General features: G+C 39.0%; 1 protein-coding gene across 2 annotated transcripts in view; it reads right to left on the reverse strand.

Moving 5' to 3' along the window:
• Positions 1-26971, reverse strand: part of elfn2b (extracellular leucine-rich repeat and fibronectin type III domain containing 2b) — a 267994-nt gene that overhangs the window by 16331 nt on the left and 224692 nt on the right. The window contains exon 1 of one of the 2 annotated variants that reach the window (XM_061974088.1): positions 12733-12879. The exons of the other annotated variant lie outside the window; for it this stretch is intronic. The gene's annotated coding sequence lies outside the window, so the exon portion shown is untranslated. Of the gene's footprint in view, positions 1-12732; positions 12880-26971 lie in introns of those variants that run through there. 2 annotated transcript variants of the gene reach the window in all.

The raw sequence follows: 26971 nt of genomic DNA on the forward strand, positions 1-26971 counted from the left end.
CAACAATTGAGCTGTTTGCCCACAATACCCAGCAATATGTTTGGAGGAGAAAAGGTGAGCTCTTTAATCCCAGGAACACCATTCCTACCGTCAAGCATGGTGGTGGTAGTATTATGCTCTGGGCCTGTTTTGCTGCCAATGGAACTGGTGCTTTACAGAGAGTAAATGGGACAATGAGAAAGGAGGATTACCTCCAAATTCTTCAAGACAACCTAAAATCATCAGCCCGGAGGTTGGGTCTTGGGCGCAGTTGGGTGTTCCAACAGGACAATGACCCCAAACACACGTCAAAAGTGGTAAAGGAATGGCTAAATCAGGCTAGAATTCAGATTTTAGAATGGCCTTCCCAAAGTGTTGACTTAAACGTGTGGACAATGCTGAAGAAAAAAGTCCATGTCAGAAAACCAACACATTTAGCTGAACTGCACCAATTTTGTCAAGAGGAGTGGTCAAAAATTCAACCTGAAGCTTGCCAGAAGCTTGTGGATGGCTACCAAAAGCGCCTTATTGCAGTGAAACTTGCCAAGGGACATGTAACCAAATATTAACATTGCTGTATGTATACTTTTGACCCAGCAGATTTGGTCACATTTTCAGTAGACCCATAATAAATTCATAAAAGAACCAAACTTCATGAAGGTTTTTTGTGACCAACAAGTATGTGCTCCAATCACTCTATCACAAACAAATAAGAGTTGTAGAAATTATTGGAAACTCAAGACATCCATGACATTATGTTCTTTATGTGTGTATGTAAACTTTTGACCACAACTATATGTACACATAGCCGCCAATTTCTAATTGTGTGAGCTTTATTTGAGGCATGATCTAATTTGCTGCCCCACATAAGGGCAGAAAGAACTGCATGTGAGCACGGTTTGGTTTGGGGACATGATTACATAATTAGGAATATAGGGCATTGGCACCTGGGAAACGGCACCACTCGAACCATTGATCCAGTTCTAAATATCCAAATATAGGAAGCAAAATCAAAAGAAAAAATTCACAGCTGTCAAAAAAAATGCTCAATACCATTTATAGGTGCTTTCATTTTGGCAGAAATAGACAAGCAAAGTGGTTTTTGCTTCTTTACTTAGTGAGCTGCAGTCATCTAATCTAAGCAGGTCACTGCAGCCAAGATGGTTCAAATCTTGGATGAGGTGAGCAGATGGTCCAGAGGAGTAGCTCACTGGCAGACTTCCACTCCTCTTTTAAACAACTTCTTTTTTTAATAGGCTCAGGGACAGCAGCCAGTGGTGGTTCCTGATGAAATAACTGTTCGGCTGTACTTCCACTTGGAGCTTTCACACAATTGTATGTCCAGCCATCGCTCATCGATTACAAGCACTTCTCCGGCTTCTATTTTTATGCCTTGATCATAGAAACAGACATGACTAAGGGCCTTGCGTTTCAGACCCCCGTTCTCGTAAATCCTTATCAGCATCGCCTCAAGATATCATTTAAGCGGAAACTTCCATTACTGTAAACAAAATCCCTGTTTATGGTCAAAGTCAGGCATGATAATTCTACTCAAATCGATGCTCCGCAGTGTTTCCTATACTTCCATATTGTTGTGGCGGGGCGCTTTAAGTCAATTAAGGGCCGCCACAAATACATTGGACAATTTGTTTTAATGCGATACAAGACGATAACACTTCTGATGTCTAATGTGTTCCTGAAAACATTGGCTACGTTTATCGTTTTAGAATTAAGGTGTGAAGTTTGAGCAACAAACTTATTTGGTTAGTCAGCACACAGTGCAGAGAGCAGCAGACTTGCCTAGTAGCTAAGGTTATCCAGGGTAAATCCCACCTAACCTTATCCTTGTCCACACACACACAGTGGTCCGCCGGCGCAACGAGACCTACTACGCATGCGCAAAAAAAATGCGTGCGTCCTAGTCACCTCTGACCTGGAACTGTATTCTTACCCTGTGTTTCAGTGTAGACTATTGCCACATTTCTTTTAACAGTAAACCTTGCTTGCCTCACCATCAGCAGCTGTTAGACTATTGTAGTGAATCACACCTGAGCCATCATACATGAATCACATCTTTAAAGGATGTGTAAAAGTAAACAATGTGATAAAGAACATTTTACAACAACCAACAACAGGACACTGTGCTTGTAGGCTGAAGTTGGCGGTCGTACTTGACGGCCGCAACCACTTCATGGCTTCACAATAGTTATGGAGTACAAAACTAGACATTGAGTAATCGTGGACAATAACTGACAGTCTGCTTTGCCAGTCCAAATGCATTTGCTATTTTTCGTAGTCTTCCCTTGTCCACGGGAGCCCGCATTGTCGTTGTCTCTCCTTCGACAAATGGACAACGTTTTTCGCGAAGTAGAATCACAGCTGACCTGGAAATTCGAAAGTTCTCTTGCCATTCCTCTGACACAACACAATCGGTGACACAAATATCCCACCAGGCTGCCGATCTTCCAGGGCTTATCCAAAACCGTCGCTCAACATTGCTATATTGCCGTCTGAAAAGTGTTGTATCCCAAATAGCTGCAATCGGCCGTTTCCTTCTCTTAAGGTATTCATGTGTGATTTCCACAAGCGTCTGTACATGTTCAAGAAGGAGAAACACGGGCATGTCTGGATGACTCGCCTCCATCTTTCTAGTGGTTGCCGCCGAGTTACCGAACGGGTTGTTATGAAGCTGGCTGTGGCGCGTTCTTTCTGATGTCACTTCCTGTGTGGGGCGCGGTCTTTCTGGCATCACTTCTTCTCCGAACTCAGTTTGTAAACGATCAGTGAGTCCATACAAAGCTAAGAGCCGAAGACTCAAGAAATAGACAGCGCACTTACCCGTGTAAAAAAAATATCCAAGGAGGGGAACCTTAAACGATGGTTTAGTGTAGCTAAAACGGGGCTTAGGCTAAATGATTATTCGTTTAAGGGGTTATCCGCCTTAATGTAGACATAGCTTTTTTAAGATATCATTTGTTAACAAATGATATCTTAAATGTAAATAATACAGCAAATGCATTTCTATTTACAGTCACCAAACTCTGTGGAAAGAAAATGTAAACGCTAACTTAAGCTATGTCTACATTAAGCCGGATAACCCCTTAAACAAATAATTATTTAGCCTAAATAAGTTAAAAACGATCGCGATGCAAATTTTAGTTGGCCTGTAGGGCCGTCCGTTTTATGTCAACATTTATCCTGATAGTAGGGATGATACTCGAAACCGGTTTTCCCGGTTGTTCGATAAGAAAAGAAGCGAGTCCTCGGACTCGAATCCCTTTTTGAGAACCGGTACCCGTTATCGAGACCACTATAGTAAAGAAAAAGAGTTGGTTCTTTATTCGAATCCCTCGGAATGAATCCCGTCCCGACCAGAAATGCCCCTTGAGACATCACAAGAAATGACGTCACGTCGCTCAGTCATTAGGCGCAGATAGAGAAAGCAGGAAAAACAATGGACCGGAAAAAGCTCTCCAAGGTGTAATAAAGTTCAAAACAAAAGGTAAAATCCAATGAATAACTTTACTGAGAGATTTGAGCAGGGTACAAACACATGACCAACACTTTTATGACCAACCGGAAACATAGCAACCAGGCTAGCAACGCACCTCCTTTACGGCAGCTGTCGCAACGTTCTTAAAGCAACCGCAGCACATACATATATATACAACATATATCTCCCTTTTTTAACTTTTGTTTTACTTTCCTTGTAAACAAAACAAAATCACACTGTACATGTGTTGTCTGTCTAATTATAAATAATGCAGACGAGGCGTGTTGGCTGAGTTCTTGACGTTTACTTTCACAGCGTGCTCATAACCTCATTCTTAGCTGCCAGCATGACGACATGCAAGAACACTTTTCGGGGCTACCGCGCATGCTCGTCACTCCCGTTGCATGCTGGGTAGTGTAGTTGTTATATTCCCTAGCTCATAACATCACATCGTTCCCCCTATAAAGAAATAATGTTAACTCAATAAAGTGTATTTCTTTTTTTAGCTTTAACTTTTCATTTTTTAGCATTGTAACCACATTTGCAAACAACTTTTCTCTTCATAGAATTTTCTTTCAATAAAGAAAAAAAGTGCAAAAATGTCGCAGCATCATAACAAACAGTTATGTCAAATAGCAGCAGAAGTGCACTTTTTGGAGAGCTGTATTATTTTAAGTTTTGTGCCCAAGGGACTGATTTTATTTAACACTATATTATTATTTATGCACCTATAGTGATCACAGAGACAGGTTGTTTTTGTGTTACTGTATATATTTGTTTTTCTGAAAAATCCCACTTAATATACTTTGGGTAACAACAGTCAAAATGTATTTATTTTATTTTATTTTTTTAGGGGGGTAACAGTCAATATTTATTTATTTATTAGATTTTATTTTTTTCTTATATAATAAAAGTGAGCTTTTGTTAAACCAAATATTGTGTGTTTTTTTTCTCCATATACAACAACCTATCTGGACTCGATAAGAGAATCGATAAGGAATCGGTTCGATAAGAGGATTCGATAATAGGATTCGATAATAGGCTCAAACTCGATAATTTCTTATCAAACATCATCCCTATCTGATAGCTTTGCTTTTTTTCAGTTTATACCAAACTGTATTGTCAAGGAGAACTGCACTTTTTTTTGGAATGTTGCCTATCATTCACAATCCTTATATAAGACAAGAATATACAGTGCAGGCCAAAAGTTTGGACACACCTTCTCATTCAATGCGTTTCTTTATTTTCATGACTATTTACATTGTAGATTGTCACTGAAGGCATCAAAACTATGAATGAACACATGTGGAGTTATGTACTTAACAAAAAAAGGTGAAATAACTGAAAACGTGTTTTGTATTATAATTTATTTAAAAATAGCCACCCTTTGCTCTGATTACTGTTTTGCACACTCTTGGCATTCTCTCGATGAGCTTCAAGCACACCTGTGAAGTGAAAACCATTTCAGGTGACTACCTCTTGACGCTCATCAAGAGTGTGCAAAGCAGTAATCAGAGAAACTAAAAATGTAAAATATGTTTTCAGTTATTTCACCTTTTTTTGTTAAGTCCATAACTCCACATGTGTTCATTCATAGTTTTGATGCCTTCAGTGACAATCTACAAGGTAAATAGTCATGAAAATAAAGAAAATGCATTGAATGAGAAGGTGTGTCCAAACTTTTGGCCTGTACTGTATATGTTGTTAAAAATTAAACATTAATTCGATCAATAGTCTGCTTATAATGGAGCAGATGGAAGTCGCTCTATTCTGCCTAAAAAACACCCAAACACCTTCATTAAGGTTTTATATACATGCTGTAAGTATATATGTAATGTAGTAACAAACACAATATTAATATTTACGTATTTTGCTCACTTTAAGCATACGCGGTGCATTAATATCAAACACACATTACAACGTTCACTATTTTCCCCCACACCATTGAATATTACTCACTGCAGACTTAATGAGAGCCAACAAACATAACAAAACAGCACTTACTGTACAATGTCTGCTGTCATTATAATACCGACTAATAGAATCTTATTTTCACGTTTTGTATGAAAAATGACTCAATCCTTGCGAAACAAAGGGGGTGGAACCAAGCGTCTTTTTGTGTCTTTCTCGCCATTTCATGTCTAAATTGACTGTCAAAGTGTACCAACTTGTCGGAGTACATCCTCGTCCTTCTACTGTCCAGGTGAGAGGCGTGATATATGATCTAGGATAAGCTTTTTCGAGCAAAGGAAGCGAGGAAGCGGCAGACCACTCGATGATGTAAACATAAGGCACACACGCTAGTGATCACGGCGCCGCAAAAAATAGTTATTTACTAATAAAAGTGTCAATCAATCAATCAAAAAGCTTCCTTTTAGACTCATCTGATTCAAACGACACTGAAAGTGCTCGGATTTGAGCTTTTTTCCTAGTTTTTGAGATTGTAGCCGGCTAATGGCAGTCTTTAGCGAATTGCGGCCCTTTGACCTTGTATATTTCAACAAATTTGTGCCTTGCACCGTTCAGAGATCAACTGGAGGTGTCGGTCCGTCAACGGAGATCACTTTGTGTGGCCAGAAACACTTTAAAACTGCTTTAAACTTTTGCCGTACAATCCCAGTGGAGCGTCTGGTTGCGAGGCAACCACTTTGACTTGCGGCGGGGGCTTTTAGTTTGAGGCTAACAGCTCTTCTAATTCGCTTTTTTATTTAATTCGCATCATATACATTAGCGCTCATAATAACAATATCACAAATACTTGGTGAATATTCAAGTCGTAATGTTGATTTTGGGCGCTTTTTGAATGCTTATTTATTGGATTTTATGAGCGTAATAGAGGACCTTTCATTGGCTCTGCTATATACAGTATATGTATCATCCTATATATATATAAATATATATATATATATATATATATATATATATATATACATATATATATATATATGGCAAAGAAAAAGGCTCTGCTTTTGCTACCAGGTTTTTTTGAGCTGTGATTGTGATCACAGGTACATGAGAGTTAGCTGGCATCTTCAAACTGCTCTTGGTCCGGTGAGAGGCACAGATTCGCTGAAAAAAGCGAATTAGAAGAGCTGTTAGCCTCAAACTAAAAGCCCCCGCCGCAAGTCAAAGTGGTTGCCTCGCAACCAGACGCTCCACTGGGATTGTACGGCAAAAGTTTAAAGCAGTTTTAAAGTGTTTCTGGCCACACAAAGTGATCTCAGTTGACGGACCGACACCTCCAGTTGATCTCTGAACGGTGCAAGGCACAAATTTGTTGAAATATACAAGGTCAAAGGGCCGCAATTCGCTAAAGACTGCCATTAGCCGGCTACAATCTCAAAAACTAGGAAAAAAGCTCAAATCCGAGCACTTTCAGTGTCGTTTGAATCAGATGAGTCTAAAAGGAAGCTTTTTGATTGATTGATTGACACTTTTATTAGTAAATTGTACAGTACAGTACATATTCCGTACAATTGACCACTAAATGGTAACACCCGAATAAGTTTTTAAACTTGTTTAAGTTGGGGTCCACGTAAATCAATTCATGGTACAAATATATGTAACTAAACAGACCACTTGAGAGCAGAGATGGAAAAATTAACGACCTAGAGCAGACCTGGAAAGAGAAAATATAGAACATAAAGACGATATGAGAAGTGTGCAGTGAAATAAACAAAGTCTGCAAACTCATAACAACACAAAAAGGGAATCTAAAGATCTCAAGAAGATGGTGGTGAATCTCTTCAAAGAGAAAGCAGAAATGCGTCACGAGATGAAGGGTCTCCAAGAGGAAATCGTTGCAGTGAAACAAGATAGCATCATGCTGAGAAATATTGTAGATGAAATAGATCAGAATAATCGAATGAATGATATATCATTGTGACAGGGCACCGAATTAAACCAAGCTCCTACGCGGAAGCTGTGGATAATGGAGAAGAACTAAATGAAATGGATGTTGCCTCAGCAGAGCAGCAAGTGGTCAATTTCCTGCAATCAAAGGAAATTGAAGTCAACATGAATACCATGGAAACATGCATCCCACTGAATAGAAGAAACTACACCATCACTCTGGTCATGCTCGTGAAACTTGTTATTAGAAAATCCAAAATGGTGTGTTGTTATGTGTGACCGTGTGTTAAATAAATGATAAATGGGTTATACTTGTATAGCGCTTTTCTACCTTCAAGGTACTCAAAGCGCTTTGACAGTATTTCCACATTCACCCATTCACACACACATTCACACACAGATGGCGGGAGCTGCCATGCAAGCCGCTAACCAGCACCCATCAGGAGCAAGAGTGAAGTGTCTTGCCCAAGGATACAACGTTGACTTTATTTGTCGGTTATAGTTAATGTACACCAATAATGGGAGGTTGTTTGGATTGGGACATATATATTTATGCTCAGATCACTTGAAAATGGAATTTGCGGTCATTGTCTACAATTATTTCCCCACCCATAATAGGGCAGCTATATCATTTTCAAATCACTCTAATTCAAATGTTTGAGGACTATAAAATAAGGGATAAGATAAGAAAAATACTGTTCTTATGTGGTGACTTTAACACTGACCTATTGAACCTCAATAATCAAAATTTAATTGATGATTTAATTGATACAATGTATAACATCGGTGTACATCACAATGCCAAGCAATATCACAGAACACTGTGCAACACTTATTGATTGAATATTTTTACCAATGATTTTGATAATAATAAATGCTGAATGGGTAATACTTTTATACACAAGTCTACACACAAGTATACACATTCACACACTGATGGCAGAGCTGCCATGCAATAACCTGACTCTCGCCAGATTCTTGTAGTTCGCTGAGCTCCACACAAAGGATCTGGGCTTGAGGGCATTGCAAACTCCTTCAAGATAGCAAAAAAAAATTAACCAATCAGGATCGCCGGGCGGGATTTCATTGGATGTGACGTAGCACCGAAGTGACTGTTTGAATCAAACAACAACGGCGGCACGTAGCGATGAGTCGTGTGCTGACATTGATTCTGCTATTGCAACTATTTTGCGACATCGATCGTCTACTGACATTGCTGCGTTGTTTCAGTAAAAGTTATCTACATTTTCGCTCTGTCGTTATCCAATATGTCGGCTGTTCTGTTTTGGATTACCCAGTGTCGCGGGTTGATTTCGATGTGAGTGGTTAAGGTAGCACGTCATTCAAGATAACGGACAAGTGGTTTATCCAATCACATACAATGAGTTTTTTTACAAGGCCCCGCCTTCTGGAATACATCTCCTATTGAGAAGTCCCAGATCCTTGTGTGGAGCTCAGCGAACTACAAGGATCAGGCAAGAGTCAGGCTAGCCATGCAAGGCCCTGACCACGACCCATCAGGAGCAAGGGTGAAGTGTCTTGTTCGAGGACACAACAGACGTGACTAGGATGGCGGAAGCTGGTGATCGAACCAGGAACCCTCATTTTGCTGGCATGACCGCTCTACCAACTGAGCCACACCTCTACATGTTTGTAGTATGCTAGTTACGCCATCCACTACAAGTGGTCTGCTCATAACCGACATCAGTGATCATCTGCCAGTTTTCACAATCTATGATAGAAATTACAGAAAGAAGAGTATGATTGCTTTCGAAAGTGAGCTAGCAAAGCCAAATTGGGACAATATGTACAGTGAAAATTACATAGATGAAGCATATGGTAAATGTTTCAATGGTGATCCTTAATGACAAACATTGTCCATGGAAACAACTTATTAGAAAGCAGAAAAAAAAATAAAAATAACAACAAATCAACCATGGATGACAAAGGAATTGAAACAGTTTTGTAATAATAAGAATACATTATACAGAACATTTATAACACAAAGATCTACAGAGGCAGAAAACAAGTACAACAAGTATAAGAACACGCTAACTAACATACTACGAACATATAGAAAATAAAATTACATTCAATTATTAGACAGGAACAAAAACAACATGAGAGCAACATGGGGCATCCTCAATAACATTAATAAAAATAATACTAAGAGGGGTTACCCACAGTACGTCTAAGACAGAAACATAAACAATGATAATATGAAGGAAATAGAGAGCTTCAACAACCACTTTGGAAATATTGCACTAAAACAGGATGACAGGTTTATAGACCCAGTGTCAATTGAAAACATTAATGACACCATCGATAGAAATCCTAACTCAAAGTTCCTTACGGACGTGACACAAGCAGAAATAGTTCATATTGTGAGTAAATGCAAATCCTAGACATCAATTGATTGTAAAAAAAAAAAAAATGATATGGAAACAATAAAAAAGGAATAGGGTTAAATTTCAGAACCATTATTGTATATCAGTATCATTTCTGCCTATAAAACCTATCATTTCAAACAGGCAAATTCCCAAACAAAATGAAAAATAGTTAAAGTTGTATATATTTATAAGACTGGAGACAAACACCAGTTTACAAATTACAGACCTGTCTCCTTTATTCCACAATTTTCAGATTTTTTTGAAAAACTCTCTGATAACTGATTGGACAAATTCATTAACAAATACAGAACAGTAGTGGAGAATCAATATGGATATAGAGCCAACATTTCAACACCGATGGCACTAATCAAAATAACGGAAGAGTTTACCAATGCAATAGATAGTAAACAGCGCGCAGCTGCAGATCTAACTAAAACATTTGACACAATTAATCATGTTATCTTAATTAAAAAAACGAGATTGGTATGGCATTAAAGGGTTGGTCTTGAACTGGCTAAAAAGCTACCTAACCAACAGAAAGCAGTCGGTGAAGTTAGGCGAACACACGTCTAGAGGGCTAAATATCAGAGTCGGGACCCGGGGGTGGACTGCTCGCCTGTGCATCGGTTGGGGACATCTCTGCGCTGCTGACCCGTCTCCGCTCGGGATGGTCTCCTGATGGCCCCACTATGGACTGGACTCTCACTATTATGTTAGATCTACTATGGACTGGACTTTCACAATATTATGTCAGACCCACTCGACGTCCATTGCATCTGGTCTCCCCTAGAGGGGGGGGTGGGTCACCCACATATACGGTCCTCTCCAAGGTTTCTCATAGTCATTCACATCGACATCCCATTGGGGTTGTGAGTTTTTCCTTGCCCTTATGTGGGCTCTGTACCGCATATGTCGTTGTGGCTTGTGCAGCCCTTTGAGACACTTGTGATTTAGGGCTATATAAATAAACATTGATTGATTGATATATCCTGTGGCGCACCACAGGGATCAATACTTGGACTACAATTGTTCAATCTTTATATAAATGACAATTGTAAAGTTAAAAAATACTTAAAGTTAATATTATTCCCAAACAATACAACTGTGATTTGTTCAATATAGAACACCCATAAGCTATTACAAATAATAACAGAAGAAATTAATAAATTAAAGGGATGGTTTGACAAAAACAGACTATCTTTGAATCTCAGTAAAAGTAAAATAATAGTATTCGGTAACATGTACAAGAGAAAGCCAAATGCAAATAAATATGATAGACATTGAAAGAGTAAATGAAATTGAATTTTGGGGTGTAATATTAGATGATACAATGAACTAGAAATCTCATATGTACAACATAAGATGGCAGGAAATACATCAAAGATTAATAAAGCTAAATATCTATTAGACAAAAAATCATTCCATGTTCTCTACTGCTCACTAGTGTTACCATATCTGAGTTATTGTGCAGAAATATGGGGAAACAAATACAAATGTGCACTTCAGTCACTAGCCGCGTTACAAAAGAGGTCAGTTAGAATAATACATAATGTTGGATATAGAGAACATTCAAACCCTTAATTTATTGAATAAAAAATATTGAAAATTCAACGATACAGGGAATTTGGACAACTGCCAAAATTATGCACAAAGTAAACTATAACCTGCGACCCAAGAACGTACAACAATTCTTCTCAACAAAACAGGAGAATTATAACCTTAAAGAAAAAATTAATTTTAAACATTTATATGCACGTACAACACTTTAAACCTTTAATATATTAGTATTTGGAATTAAATAATGGAATGGATTAAGTAACATAATCAGACAAAACACTAATATGATCCAGTTTAAGAAACTGTCAAACTTAAAGTGTTTACAAAGTACAAAGAAGAAGTACAATTAAAACATATTGAACTTATTGATAATCTTATTTGTCTCCCTCATTATTTATCTATTTTGAATTGTATTATTTGTAGAGTATATTGTGAACAAATTGAGAACAGAAAGTAAACAAAACTGGAAAAGGTTTAGGATTAAATAAGCTCTGCTTCTTCCACCACCTTTTCGAACATGTTAGGGGCGGCATGGCGTAGTGGGTAGAGCAACCGTGCCAGAAACCTGAGGGTTGCAGGTTCGCTCCCCGCCTCTTACCATCCAAAAATCGCTGCCGTTGTGTCCTTGGGCGGGACACTTCACCCTTTGCCCCCGGTGCCACTCACACCGGTGAATTGAATGATGAATGATAGGTGGTGGTCGGAGGGGCCGTTGGCGCAAATTGCAGCCACGCTTCCGTCAGTCTACCCCAGGGCAGCTGTGGCTATGAAAGTAGCTTACCACCACCAAGTGTGAATGATTGATGGGTTCTACATGTAAAGCGACTTTGGGTACTTAGAAAAGCGCTATATAAATCCCAGTTATTATTATTATTATTATTATGTTGAAAAGAGAACCTGGACATTCTGATGCATCATGTTGTAATTGTATGCATGTTTGAAACAAACTCAAACTTTAAACCAAAAACCATAAAATCGAATGTCTAATGTAGACGACGGTGGTTCTCCGGATTATACAAAATAAGAATAATAATGAGAAATCTGGCCCCCCACTTCTTAGCTTTTTGGAAATGCGGCCCCCATAAACAAATGATCACTGGTCCACACAAACAAATACAGTGCATATTGTCAAAATAACAACTTCAACATTAGTTTAGTAAATGAAGTGAGCTTACAAGAACAAACCATGTTTGTCAAAGTAGTGGGAACATCTCACTGTGACGAACGGCATAGATAGTAAATCTATTTTATGGTTGTGTTGTAGATTGTGGCACAGACGGGACATACCCATCTGTATTCTGAGGCTCGACGGAGAGTTGCAATCATGACTTTGTTTTTATCTTGTTTTACTTCAAGTAGCTTCTTGCTCATCACGTTACACCACTCCACAAGGAAAACCAATTCAGTAGTTTGTGTGTTATCTTGCACACTCCAACACACAAAGTGAGATGACCACCTTACCTCCTGTTTCTCCTGTACACCTCCACTCCCTGCACCCACTGGTTCTACAAATTGTGAACTTCAAGTGACCAAGGCTCTCTATTCACGTTTCGCAAAAAGGTTTTAGGTTGATGAGTTTCTCTGCACAAGGAAGGAAGGAGAAAAGTGGTATTCTATCGTTGTGATATATACTGAACACAATTGTTAACGCATCACTTTTGTTTTTACTCCCATCTTTTACGAGTTAAAAACTTTTACTATATACACAAAAGACCTATCCCTCTCAAATATTGTTCACAAATCTGTCTAAATCATTTCTTCTTTGCCAAGATAATCCATCCCACCTCACAGGTGTGGCATATCAAGATGCTGATTGACCAGCATAAATCATGCACAGGTGTGATGATGGCATTCTGGTCGTGTCAGTGTGGAACTGCCAACTATCAAGCTGGTGGTTACAAATCCCGTTTCCATATGAGTTGGGAAATTGTGTTAGATGTAAATATAAATGGAATACAATGATTTGCAAATCCTTTTCAACCCATATTCAATTGAATATGCTTCAAAGACAAGATATTTGATGTTCAAACTCATAAACTTTTTTTTTTTTTTGCAAATAATAATTAACTTAGAATTTCATGGCTGCAACACGTGCCAAAGTAGTTGGGAAAGGGCATGTTCACCACTGTGTTACATGGCCTTTCCTTTTAACAACACTCAGTAAACGTTTGGGAACTGAGGAGACAGATTTTTTAAGCTTCTCAGGTGGAATTCTTTCCCATTCTTGCTTGATGTACAGCTTAAGTTGTTCAACAGTCCGGGGGTCTCCGTTGTGGTATTTTAGGCTTCATAATGCACCACACATTTTCAATGGGAGACAGGTCTGGACTACAGGCAGGCCAGTCGAGTACCCGCACTCTTTTACTATGAAGCCACGTTGACGTAACACGTGGTTTGGCATTGTCTTGCTGAAATAAGCAGGGGCGTCCATGGTAACGTTGCTTGGATGGCAACATATGTTGCTCCAAAACCTGTATGTACCTTTCAGCATTAATGGCGCCTTCACAGATGTGTAAGTTACCCATGTTTTGGGCACTAACACACCCCCATACCATCACAGATGCTGGCTTTTCAATTTTGCGCCTATAACAATCGATGGTTCTTTTCCTCTTTGGTCCGGAGGACACGACGTCCACAGTTTCCAAAAATAATTTGAAATGTGGACTCGTCAGACCACAGAACACTTTTCCACTTTGTATCAGTCCATCTAAGATGAGCTCAGGCCCAGCGAAGCCGACGGCGTTTCTGGGTGTTGTTGATAAACGGTTTTCGCCTTGCAGAGGAGAGTTTTAACTTGCACTTACAGATGTAGCGACCAACTGTAATTACTGACAGTGGTTTTCCGAAGTGTTCCTGAGCCCATGTGGTGATATCCTTTACACACTGATGTCGCTTGTTGATGCAGTACAGCCTGAAGGGATCGAAGGTCACAGGCTTAGTTGCTTACGTGCAGTGATTTCTCCAGATTCTCTGAACCCTTTGATGATATTACGGACCGTAGATGGTGAAATCCCTAAATTCCTTGAAATAGCTGGTTGAGAAAGTTTTTCTTAAACTGTTCAACTTTTGCTCACGCATTTGTTGACAAAGTGGTGACCTTCGCCCCATCCTTGTTTGTGAATGACTGAGCATTTCATGGAATCTACTTTTATACCCAATCATGGCGCCCACCTGTTCCCAATTTGCCTGTTCACCTGTGGGATGTTCCAAATAAGTCTTTGATGAGCATTCCTCAACTTTATCAGTATTTTTTGCCACCTTTCCCAACTTCTTTGTCACGTGTTGCTGGCATCAAATTCTAAAGTTAATGATTATTTGAAAAAAAAAAAAAGTTTATTAGTTTGAACATTAAATATGTTGTCTTTGTAGCATATTCAACTGAATATGGGTTGAAAATGATTTGCAAATCATTGTATTCCGTTTATATTTACATCTAACACAATTTCCCAACTCATATGGAAACGGGGTTTGTATTTATTGCTACCACTCAAATTTACCATAGCTAACATTAGCATTAAGATTTAGATTTAGATAGGAAGTCACTCACAGAACCAAGACAGCAGTGGTTGGAAAAATCCCAACTCGTCTTTGAGCTTACGCCAACAAGTGAAAGTATCTATCCTTAATTGTCCTTTTATTCGGGTAGCCTCCCTTTTTCTTTTTTTGTCTCCTCAGACAAAACTTTTAATTTCTTTGGTTGTTTTGTACCTTCTCTTTCTTCTACTTCTTATTTTAGTTTTTTTGGCAGCACTTAGGTGTTTGCATCGACTTCCATCTTTTTAACAAATGGAAAAAGGGGAAAGTGACATATGCCGTAAAGTAAGTCAGCACTTTTGTAGTTTTTTTGTGTGACAGGGTTCCTACCACCCTCCTCAATATCACTTAGTGTCAGTAGAAGCGATACAGACCCCCTCAGGCCATGACAGATGTGTCATTCAACTAGTTATGTGTCCATTTATCATCCGGAAAGTTGTGAACATATTTTATGAAGGTTGAAAAGTTACTTAGTGCTGCTTTAAAATTGTGCTGTTTTAGGGGGTGAGCACTAATTAAATTGTGAGCACTAATTAAATTGTGAGCACTAATTAAATTGATTGAAATGATTGGCAACACTAAATTGGCCCTAGTGTGTGAATGTGAGTGTGAATGTTGTCTGTCTATCTGTGCTGGCCCTGCGATGAGGTGGCGACTTGTCCAGGGTGTACCCTGCCTTCCGCCCGAATGCAGCTGAGATAGGCTCCAGCACCCCCGCGACCCCAAAAAAGGGACAAGCGGTAGTAAATGGATGGATGGATGGATGGATTTTCAATGGGCAATGTTGATTTGAGATACAAGTGTTTTGAGTTGAGAGCATTTTAATGTTTTCACCCTTTTTTTGAGAGAAAGCTATCTACCCTACCTTTTGGACTATAAGTCACAGTTTTTTTCCATAGTTTGGCCGGGGGTGCGACTTATACTCAGGAGCGACTTACGTGTGAAATTATTAACACATTACCGTAAAATATCAAATAATATTATTTAGCTCATTCACGTAAGAGACTAGACATAAAAAAAAGTCTGCGGGCTATAGAGCGTTTTCTATTCGGGCTCCAGTACTATGGAATGCCCTCCCGGTAACAATTAGAGATGCTACCTCAGTAGAAGCATTTAAGTCCCATCTTAAAACTCATTTGTATACTCTAGCCTTTAAATAGCCCCCCTGTTAGACCAGTTGATCTGCCGTTTCTTTTCTTTTCTCCTCTGCTCCCCTTTTCCTTGAGGGGGGGGGGGGGGGGGGGGGGGGGCACAGGTCCGGTGGCCATGGATGAAGTGCTGGCTGTCCAGAGTCGGGACCCGGGGTGGACCGCTCGCCTGTGCATCGGCTGGGAACATCTCTACGCTGCTGACCCGTCTCCGCTCGGGATGGTGTCCTGCTGGCCCCACTATGGACTGGACTCTTACTATTATGTTGGATCCACTATGGACTGGACTCTCACAATATTATGTCAGACCCACTCGACATCCATTGCTTTCGGTCTCCCCTAGAGGGGGGGGGGGGGGGGGGGGGGGTTACCCACATATGCGGTCCTCTCCAAGGTTTCTCATAGTCATTCACATCGACGTCCCACTGGGGTGAGTTTTTCCTTGCCCGTATGTGGGCTTTGTACCGAGGATGTCGTTGTGGCTTGTGCAGCCCTTTGAGACACTTGTGATTTAGGGCTATATAAATAAAGATTGATTGATTGATTGATTGACATATAATATTTCATGGGATTTAGCGATTAGGAGTGACAGATTGTTTGGTAAACGTATAGCATGTTCTATATGTTATAGTTGTTTGAATGACTCTTACCATAATATGTTACGCTAACATACCAGGCACGTTCTCAGTTGGTTATTTATGCGTCATATAACGTACACTTATTCAGCCTGTTGTTCACTATTCTTTATTTATTTTAAATTGCCTTTCAAATGTCTATTCTTGGTGTTGGGTTTTATCAAATACATTTCCCCAAAAAATGCGACTTATACTCCAGTGCGACTTGTATATGTTTTTTTCCTTCTTTATTATGCATTTTCGGCCGGTGCGACTTATCCTCCGGAGAGACTTATACCCCGAAAAATACGGTGTTTTTAGCTCTCGTTTTGTTTATCTATTAAAAAAAAACATCACACAGGAAGTGAAGAAATGATCAGTAATCGTTAAAAGATGGAGACCGGTAGGATTGAATAAGATTTGCTTCTTCCTACTGCTTTTGTTAAATACATCAATCAATCAATCAATCAATCAAAGGGCCAACAATAACTTCATATTCTCTCCTGCTCGCTAGTGTTACCATATCTGAGTTATTGTGCAGAAATATGGGGACATAACTACAAATGTGCGCTACATTTGTTAACCGTGTTACAAAAAAGATCAATTAGACTGATACATAATGTTGAATATAGAGAACATACAAACACTTTATTTATTGAGTCAAAAATATTAAAGTTCGATGATTTGGTAAAATTGCAAACAGCTAAAATGATGTACAAAGGAAACTATAACCTGCGACCAAAGAATGTACAACAATTCTTCTCACCTAAAGAGGAGAAATATAACCTTAAAGGAAAATCTAATTTAAAACATTTGTGTGCACGTACAACACTAAAGCCTTTAGCATATCAGTATGTGGAATTAAATTATGGAATAGATTAAGTAAAGAAGTTAAACATTGTACTAATATGATCCAGTTTAAGAGGTTGTTCAAATTAACAGTGCGTACAAAGTACAAAGAAGAAGAATTATGAGAAATACTTTCAACCTTATTGAAAATAAGATATTCTTCATCTCAGTATGTGTATCATGACTGACGTAATTATATATTACAAAACTGTTGTATTACTCATTCACGGATGTCATTTTACTATAAAAAAAAAAGTCAGTAAATGAATGTATATATTTGTAAACATTCTGAAGTGGGAAAGGGGTAGGATTACATAAGCTTTGCTTCTTCCTACTCCTTTTCGGACATGATGTAAAGTGAAATGATATGAAATTGTGTGATGTATTATGCTGTAAGCAATGTTCCCTCTAAGGTGCGCGCCTGTTCAATTGCACACTGCTCAAGCGTCCTCTAAGCACGGCAAATCTATGCCACGCACAAAATCAAATAAAAAAATAAGCGCATAACAATTTTCGACACGACACGGACACGACAGAGAAAACAGTTTTCGTCATCATTGTTCAAATATTGTAACGTCTGTCAAGACGCTTTGAGGACATGAATTCCATCGTTCACTTTACTGAGCAAAACTCTTTATTGTCGGCCATAAACACATCACCAAAACATTAGTAAAAAAAAATTATATCTAGCAAAACTGGTCATTTTCTGCAGTACAAACCAGACCAAAACCAACTTTGTTATATCAACAGCAGCCGCTCGCTCTTTCTCACTTGCGCCAACACATGCACATATGGCACTTAGCCAGCGATGCGTTTACAGCCACACAAAAAGTCGGACAACTCCAACACCACACATAAAGTGTAATTCCAGGTCGTTACACTTTAATTTACCAATCAAATGTGTGCTTATTCCAGTGTCATTTATTAGGAATCTGCATTTATAAATATTAATCATGAAATGCTGTAAGTATATTAAATAAATACTAATAAAAATTTATTTTTTACAAACAGGAAGTTGCAGGAATGGACACATGATCCCCTGCTTACATCTCATTGTGCAACATGTGAATGTTTTAATGGGAACTAAATGCAATGTCTGAAAGGGGTACACATTATTTCCAAAGCAGGACCTCCACCCAGACAAACAATACAAGTACACAGTTCATGAAAAACAATATTTTTTTGTTATTGTCATTGTAAGTGGGCCTAAACACTTACATTAGAAAATAACCTCATGGAAATGACTGCTGTCATTTGATTATAATAATAAGAGAATGTTGTCTGTCTATCTGTGTTGGCCCTGCGATGAGGTGGGGACTTGTCCAGGGTGTACCCTGCCTTCCGCCCGAATGCAGCTGAGATAGGCTCCAGCGACCCCGAAAGGGACAAGTGGTAGAAAATGGATGGATGGATGGAGATTTAACTTGTTATTTAGTCAGGTTTGGGACAGGTGTGCTGCTGGTGTAGCCACAGTGTGCACGTCTGATGTTGCTCACATGGGCTCCACTGAATGCTCAGGGAGTTTTTGTGTTTGCTCACACACATGAAAAATTAGAGGGAACATTGGCTGTAAGTGTGTTCATGTTCGAAAGAAAATAAATAAAGAAAGAAAGAAAGAAAGAAAGAAAGAAAGTTTACTTATGTAGCCCTAAATCACGAGTGTCTCAAAGGGCTGCACAAGCCACAACGACATCCTCGGCTCAGATCCCACATCAGGGCAAGAAAAAACTCAATTAAAATAAATCCATGACTAATTTCGGATTAGAGTGAGTAGTATAATGCAACGACTGAATGCTACATTTTATGTAATTAAATATCTGCCGTATAGCTATAACCACAAGTAATTAAGAACAGACGCATACAATGACACTAAGTACTGTCATAATAGTAGTAGTGGGTGTCTAGTATTGTGATTTAATTTTGACCCCTAACACCTCAGTCCTGGCTGTTATTGATCGTCACACATACTTTACGACTTGCATTGCCAATTAGGAGTAATACCAATGGTGTTGAATGTCGTTGGCGTTCACATCAACTCAGCGTTTCCCTTCTGCTTCATTAGCGGCAATGATGACATTCTCCTTCCTGAATTCCAATAACATCCCCTCGGAAATTGACTGTGACAGGTGTTGAAATTGGAGAGCGTCCATATGTTTTCCATCGACGTGTTTGCCAGAGCCGTGCCGCCATCAGTCCGGATGGGGAAATTTATTTTTAGCGTTGTTTGCCGCATATTCAATCAAACCGTACACTATGTGCGTGTTGAAATGTCACGTCAAGCTAAAGTGAACTGAAAATGTGAATTTTTCTCTTTACAATCAGTCACAAAGTTGTTCTTCAAAGCAGGAATGTCTTATCTATAAATATAGGTGTAAATCCCTGCAAACAAGCTCAATATGTAATTTTCTGGATGAACCTGAGGATTGAGGTTCAATTAAGCCTCATGACAATTACAAATCCCATTTCCATGAGTTGGGAAATTGTGTTGGATGTAAATACAAACGGAATACAATGATTTGCAAATCATTTTCAACCCATATTCAGTTAATAAATACGCTACAAAGACAACATATTTGATGTTCAAACTGATAAACATTTTTTTTGCAAATAATCATGAGCTTTAGAATTTGATGCCAGCAACACGTGACAAAGAAGTTGGGAAAGGTGGCAAAAAATACTGATAAAGTTGGGGAATGCTCATCAAACACTTATTGGGAACATCCCACAGGTGAACAGGCAAATTGGGAACAGGTGGGTGCCATGATTGGGTATAAAAGTAGATTCCATGAAATGCTCAGTCATTCACAAACAAGGATGGGGCGAGGGTCACCACTTTGTCAACAAATGCGTGAGTAAATTGTTGAACAGTTTAAGAAAAACCTTTCTCAACCAGCTATTGCAAGGAATTCAGGGATTTCACCATCTACGGTCCGTAATATCATCAAAGGGTTCAGAGAATCTGGAGAAATCACTGCACGTAAGCAGCTGAGCCCGTGACCTTCGATCCCCCAGGCTGTACTGTATCAACAAGCGACATCAGTGTGTAAAGGATATCACCACATGGGCTCAGGAACACTTCAGAAACCCACTGTCAGTAACTACAGTTGGTCGCTACATCTGTAAGTGCAAGTTAAAACTCTCCTATGCAAGGCGAAAACCGTTTATCAACAACACCCAGAAACGCCGTCGGCTTCGATAGGCCTGATCTCATCTAAGATGGACTGATACAAAGTGGAAAAGTGTTCTGTGGTCTGACGAGTCCACATTTCAAATTCTTTTTGGAAACTGTGGTCGTCGTGTCCTCCGGACCAAAGAGGAAAAAAACCATCCGGGCTGTTCTAGGCGCAAAGTTGAAAAGCCAGCATCTGTGATGGTATGGGGGTGTGTTAGTGCCCAAGACATGGGTAACTTACACATCTGTGAAGGCGCCATTAATGCTGAAAGGTACATACAGGTTTTGGAGCTACATCAAGAGCAAGACAATGCCAAGCCCCGTTTTACATCAACGTGGCTTCATAGTAAAAGAGTGCGGGTACTAGACTGGCCTGCCTGTAGTCCAGACCTGTCTCCCATTGAAAATGTGTGGTGCATTATGAAGCCTAAAATACCACAACGGAGACCCCCAGACTGTTGAACGACTTAAGCTGTACATCAAGCAAGAATGGGAAAAATTCCACCTGAGAAGCTTAAAAAATGTGTCTCCTCAGTTCCCAAACGTTTACTGAGTGTTGTTAAAAGGAAAGGCCATGTAACACAGTGGTGAACATGCCCTTTCCCAACTACTTTGGCCCGTGGTGCAGCCATGAAATTCTAAGTTAATTATTATTTGCAAAAAAAAAATAAAGTTTATGAGTTTGAACATCAAATATCTTGTCTTTGTAGTGCATTAAATTGAATTTGGGTTGAAAAGGATTTGCAAATCATTGTATTCCGTTTATATTTACATCCAACACAATTTCCCAACGCATATGGAAATGGGGTTTGTTCATACATAATGGGACTTCTGGTTTTGACTCAATAATACATTGATTAATAAATTATCATCATATGGGCTCTGTAAAGATGATTCATATTTTAAATTGTGGGTGTTTACTTTGTCTCCAAGCAAAGTGACATTTCCCCAGGCATCAACAGCCTCAGCATCATTGCCCATATGGGATTTGATTTGAAAAGGAACAAATTAGGGAACATGGGCTGGACTCAGTAAAAGGCGGGAACCAAAGACTTGTAAAAGAAAAAAAAATCAACATATCCTAGAACATGTTGCAATTATTACCTGTTGGCTTCTTATAGAGTATCAATAGTTTGTGTTGTATAGTGGAACTACAAACCCCAAAACCAGTGAAGTTGGCATGTAAATGTTAAACAAAAACAGAATACAATGATTTGCTTATCCTTTTCAACCTATATTCAATTGAATAGACTACAAAGACAAGATATTTAACATTCGAACCGGAAAACATTGTAACTTTTGCAAATATGAGCTCATTTGGAATTTAATGCCTGCACATGTTTCAAAAAAGCTGGCACAAGTGGCAAAAAATACTGAAAAAGTTGAGGAATGCTCGTCAAACACTAATTTGGAACATCCCACAGGTAAACAGGCTAATTGGGAACAGGTGGGTGCCGTGATTGGGTATAAAAGCAGCTTCCATGAAATGCTCAGTCATTCACAAACAAGGATGGGGCGAGGGTCACCACTTTGTCAACAAATGTGTGAGCAAATTGTCGAACAGTTTAAGAACAACATTTCTCAAGTGGCTATTGCAAGGAATTTAGGGATTTCACCATCTACTGTCCGTAATATCATCAAAAGGTTCAGAGAATCTGGAGAAATCACTGCACGTAAGCGATGCAATTACGAACCTTCGACCCCTCGGACAGTTTAAAAAGCGAAATCAGTGTGTAAAGGATATCACCACATGGGCTCAGGAACACTTTAGAAAACAACTGTCAGTAACTACAGTTGGTCGCTACATCTGTAAGTGCAAGTTCAAACTCTACTATGCAAAGCGAAAGCCATTTATCAACAACACCGCCGGCTTCACTGGGCCCGAGCTCATCTAAGATGCAAAGTGGAAAAGTGTTCTGTGGTCTGACGAGTCCACATTTCAAATTGTTTTGGAAACTGTGGACGTCGTGTCCTCCGGAACAAAGAGGAAAAGAACCATCCGGATTGTTATAGGCGCAAAGTTGTCGCCATAGAAGAAAGGATTAGTGATTTAGAAGATGCTAGAATGTGTCATCACAATAAGATGACAGTATTAAAAGCGCTGTCATCACCAAATTGATATGATTTATATCTAAAAAAAATAAAAAAATAAAAAAGGGACGTTATTTCTGCCAGCCTATACATTTGTTTACAATGACGCACAATGAAACAGCACGTTCACTTCCAAATTTTAGATAATACTTTCCTTTTTCTAGTATTTGTTCAATGTCAAATATCTATTGTCCATTTCATTTCTTCCTCTAAATAAAAGGGAGATCAATCTCTTATCATTTTTCACCTCATTATGGCTGTCAGCTACTCAGACTGAAGGAAAATCAATGCCTCAAAAAACTCCCTTCTTCTTTATTTTTATTCCATCAAAGTCCATTCCATTTTAGGTGTACTTTAAAGCAGTGTTATAAACAGACAATAAACAAACTTAAAGCATCACACTTGCATGACACGACTTCCTGCTTTGAATATAATTTTTACATTTCATGTATTTTTTGCAATATTTGCCTGACATGACACAGGTGGCAACTGAAACTTGTTTGCATTGAGGGCCACTTGGCAGTTATGGCTGTCATGAAGGGGCCGCTTGTAACTGTAAATAATATATGGATATATATCATCATTTATATATTTTTTTTTGTACACTGTAAAAAATCTGTAAAGCTATCCTTTCATTTTATACTGCTTGTCCCTTTTGGGGTCGCGGCGGGGCTGGGGCCTGTCCCAGCTGCACTTGGGTGCAGGGCCCAACACAGATTGACAACATTCAAACTCACATTCAGACACTATAGAGCCAAATTTACAGTATTTCTTTACATGTTGAGTATATAAATGAACATGGAAAAATAGTACCAATGTTTTTAATGCAAATTCTACAGTTGTTTTTTGTTACAGTATATTACTGTTTGATGTAAAAACAATACCACAGTTTATTTTTTTATTTTTTTAAGATAAAATTCTGGCAACTGACCTACCTGTAGTTACAGTGTACACATTGATGAATAACTCGCTTCAATATCATGAGTCAAGCCAATATTTAAGTACTTATTTCCATTTTAATAAAACATTTTTTGGGGAAAATATGACAATTATAATATTTATTGCAGTATTAAATTAGGTTTAAAAGAAATTAAATTATGATAAAATTGAAAATTAAATACTTTAATTTTGGGGGGGGAAATATGACGATTATAATATTTATTGCAGTATTAAATTAGTTTTAAAAGACATGGAATTATGATGAAATTGAAAGTTAAATACTTTAATTGTTAAAGTTAAAGTTAAAGTTAAAGTACCACTGATAGTCACACCTCTGCATTTGACCCATCCCCTTGTTCCAGCCCCTGGGAGGTGAGGAGAGCAGGGAGCAGCAGCAGTGGCCACGCTCGGGAATCATTTTGGTGATTTACACCCAATTCCAACCCTTGTTGCTGAGTGCCAAGCAGGGAGGTAATGGGCACGACCTACGATCTCAGGGCGGACACTCTAACCACCAGGCCACTGAGCAGGTTTTGAAAGAAAAGACACATTAGTTCCAGGCTTTAATGATGTGGCGGTCCAGATTTGGCCCCCGGGCCTTGATTTTGACACCCGGGAACTACACCAATAAAGTAATGTTAATACATTGCAGTATGTATGTATGATGAATGTAAGTTTTACTATATACTGATGTTCGTGAGTGAAGTTAGTTGTTATGTTGCTGGTAATTGGTCATCTGCTGCTAACGCCGCCCCTGCTCATCACAAGACGAGAACATCCTTGACTAATCAAGTTGTGATCCAGCTTTGTAGTACCCTGTATAGTCAATGTTTGGTAAGGTGACACCAGATAACAAAGGAGACAACTTAAACCTGAATAGCTTAAAGTAGTACACTCCTCAGGTTGTGGAATCAGTAGAAAAACAGTACAGAATCTAGTACCAAAAGGTTATTTTACGCCGATCAATATCATGATTTGTCCGAAGTAGTTTTGTAATTCAGATGAGAGGATCCACAGTAGAGAGCCCCTCTTAGTTTGTGAAGAGAAGACTTGTTCTTCTTTTTGCCTCTCAAACCTCTCTTCAGTCAGTACCACTTCTGGCTTTTAGAATTCAGCAAATTGAGTGATGTCCTAAACCACTGATTGTTAATCACGCTGCTTAACTGTGATAGCACAAATGTTCTTTCCTTCGAGTACTTGATTGTCAGAACCCTGAGGAGGCGGCAAAGTGTCCTGCTAAAGCAACGTCTGTATACGTACTTACTGTGTGTGACATAAAATATTTCATATTGTAAGAACATTAAACATATGTTTGTCTTGGGTTTGTTGGTTCCAAGAAAGAAGACACACAGTAGTACCTTGATTTATGAGCAGATTATGTTCTCGTAATTTGTAGCGCTGCTTTTCTCTCGTGTACCAACAGGAACTAGAAAATCGTTTACATTGCACACGGAAATATTTGAGTGACGGACCAGGTAGGTCAGAGTTGATGTATGTATGTACAGGATGTCTGTATACCAAAGGTAATGCTTGATTGTCCCGTTTTTGAGTCTCGAATAGACAGAACATAATTGAAACACGTCAGCTTCTTAATATTTTTATGGATAAATGTTTGGTCGTTTGTGGCTGCATGCAGGTGAGGGCTCGCTGCAGCTTGGGTTATGCGGACTGACGCTGTGGTGGCGCTGACTCGCCGGGTAGACTGCGTCCACAGTTTCCAAAAACAATTGAAAATGTGGACTCGTCAGACCACAGAACACTTTTCAAACTTTGCATCAGACCATCTTAGATGAGCTCGGGCCCAGCGAAGCCAGCATCGTTTCTGGGTGTTGTTGATGAATGGCTTTTGCTTTGCATAGTAGAGTTTTAACTTGCACTTACAGATATAGCGACCAACTGTAGTTACTGACAGAGGTTTTCTAAATTGTTCTTGAGCCCATGTGGTGATATCCTTTACACACTGATGTCGCTTTTTGATGCAGTACTGCCTGAGGGATCAAAGATCCGTAATATCATCGCTTACTTGCAGCGATTTCTCCAGATTCTCTGAACCTTTTGATGATATTACGGACCGTAGATGGTGACATCCCTAAATTCCCTGCAATAGCTCGTTGAGAAATATTGTTCTTAAACTGTTCGACAATTTGCTCATGCATTTGTTCACAAAGTGCTGACCCTCGCCCTATCCTGGTTTGTGAATGACTGAGCATTTCATGGAAGCTACTTTTATACCCAATCATGGCACCCACCTGTTCCCAATTAGCCTGTTCACCTGTGGGATGTTCCAAATAAGTGTTTGATGAGCATTCCTCATCTTTCTCAGTCTTTTTGCCACTTATGCCAGCTTTTTTGAAACATGTAACAGGCATCAAATTCCAAATGAGCTCATATTTGCAAAAGATAAAGTTTTCCAGTTTGAACGTTTCTCATCTTGTCTTTGCAGTCTATTCAATTGAATATAGGTTGAAAAGGATTTGCAAATCATTGTATTTTGTTTTTATTTTCAATTTACACGACGTGCCAACTTCACTGGTTTTGGGGTTTGTAGAAACCTGGCAAAATAAAAATCTGAACCATTAAAACAGCCGATCTCTTGACTGTAAGGCCAACCACTTGAACATTTGTCAAAAAATACAAAACGAGGAGACAAACTGATGATTAAAATCAAAGTCCTCTGTATACCGACTCATAATCCTAAAAACAGAAAGTAGAAACCTACCAAAATAAAAATCTTGACCAATAAAACAGTCGATCTCCTGACTGTAAGGTCAACATGCTAACCACTTGGACACTTGTCAAACAATACAAAACAAGGGTACTCTGATATAAACTCTGATTATTCAAATCAAAGTCCTCTGTATACCGACTCACAATCCTATCAAGAACAATGGGGTAAAACCAGGAAGTAGAAACCTAGCAAAATAAAATCTGAACCATTAAAACAGTCGATCTCCTGACTGTAAGGCCAACATGCTAACCACTCCGACACTTGTCAAACAATACAAAACGAGGGGACTTTGACGCAAACTCTGATGATTCTGTATACCGATTTAGGGTCCTAAAGTATCAAGAACAATGGACTAAAAAAGGGGGGTAGAAACCTACCAAAATAAAAATCTTGACCAATAAAACAGTCGATCTCCTGACTGTAAGGCCAACATGCTAACCACTTGGACACTTGTCAAACAATACAAAACAAGGGTACTCTGATGTAAACTCTGATTATTCAAATCAAAGTCCTCTGTTTACCGACTCATAATCCTATCAAGAACAATGGAGTAAAAACAGGAAGTAGAAACCTAGCAAAATAAAAATCTGAACCATCAAAACAGTCAATCGCTTAAGCCAACATG

The sequence above is a fragment of the Nerophis lumbriciformis genome, linkage group LG22 (genome assembly GCF_033978685.3).
Source record: "Nerophis lumbriciformis linkage group LG22, RoL_Nlum_v2.1, whole genome shotgun sequence".
NCBI lineage: Eukaryota > Metazoa > Chordata > Actinopteri > Syngnathiformes > Syngnathidae > Nerophis > Nerophis lumbriciformis.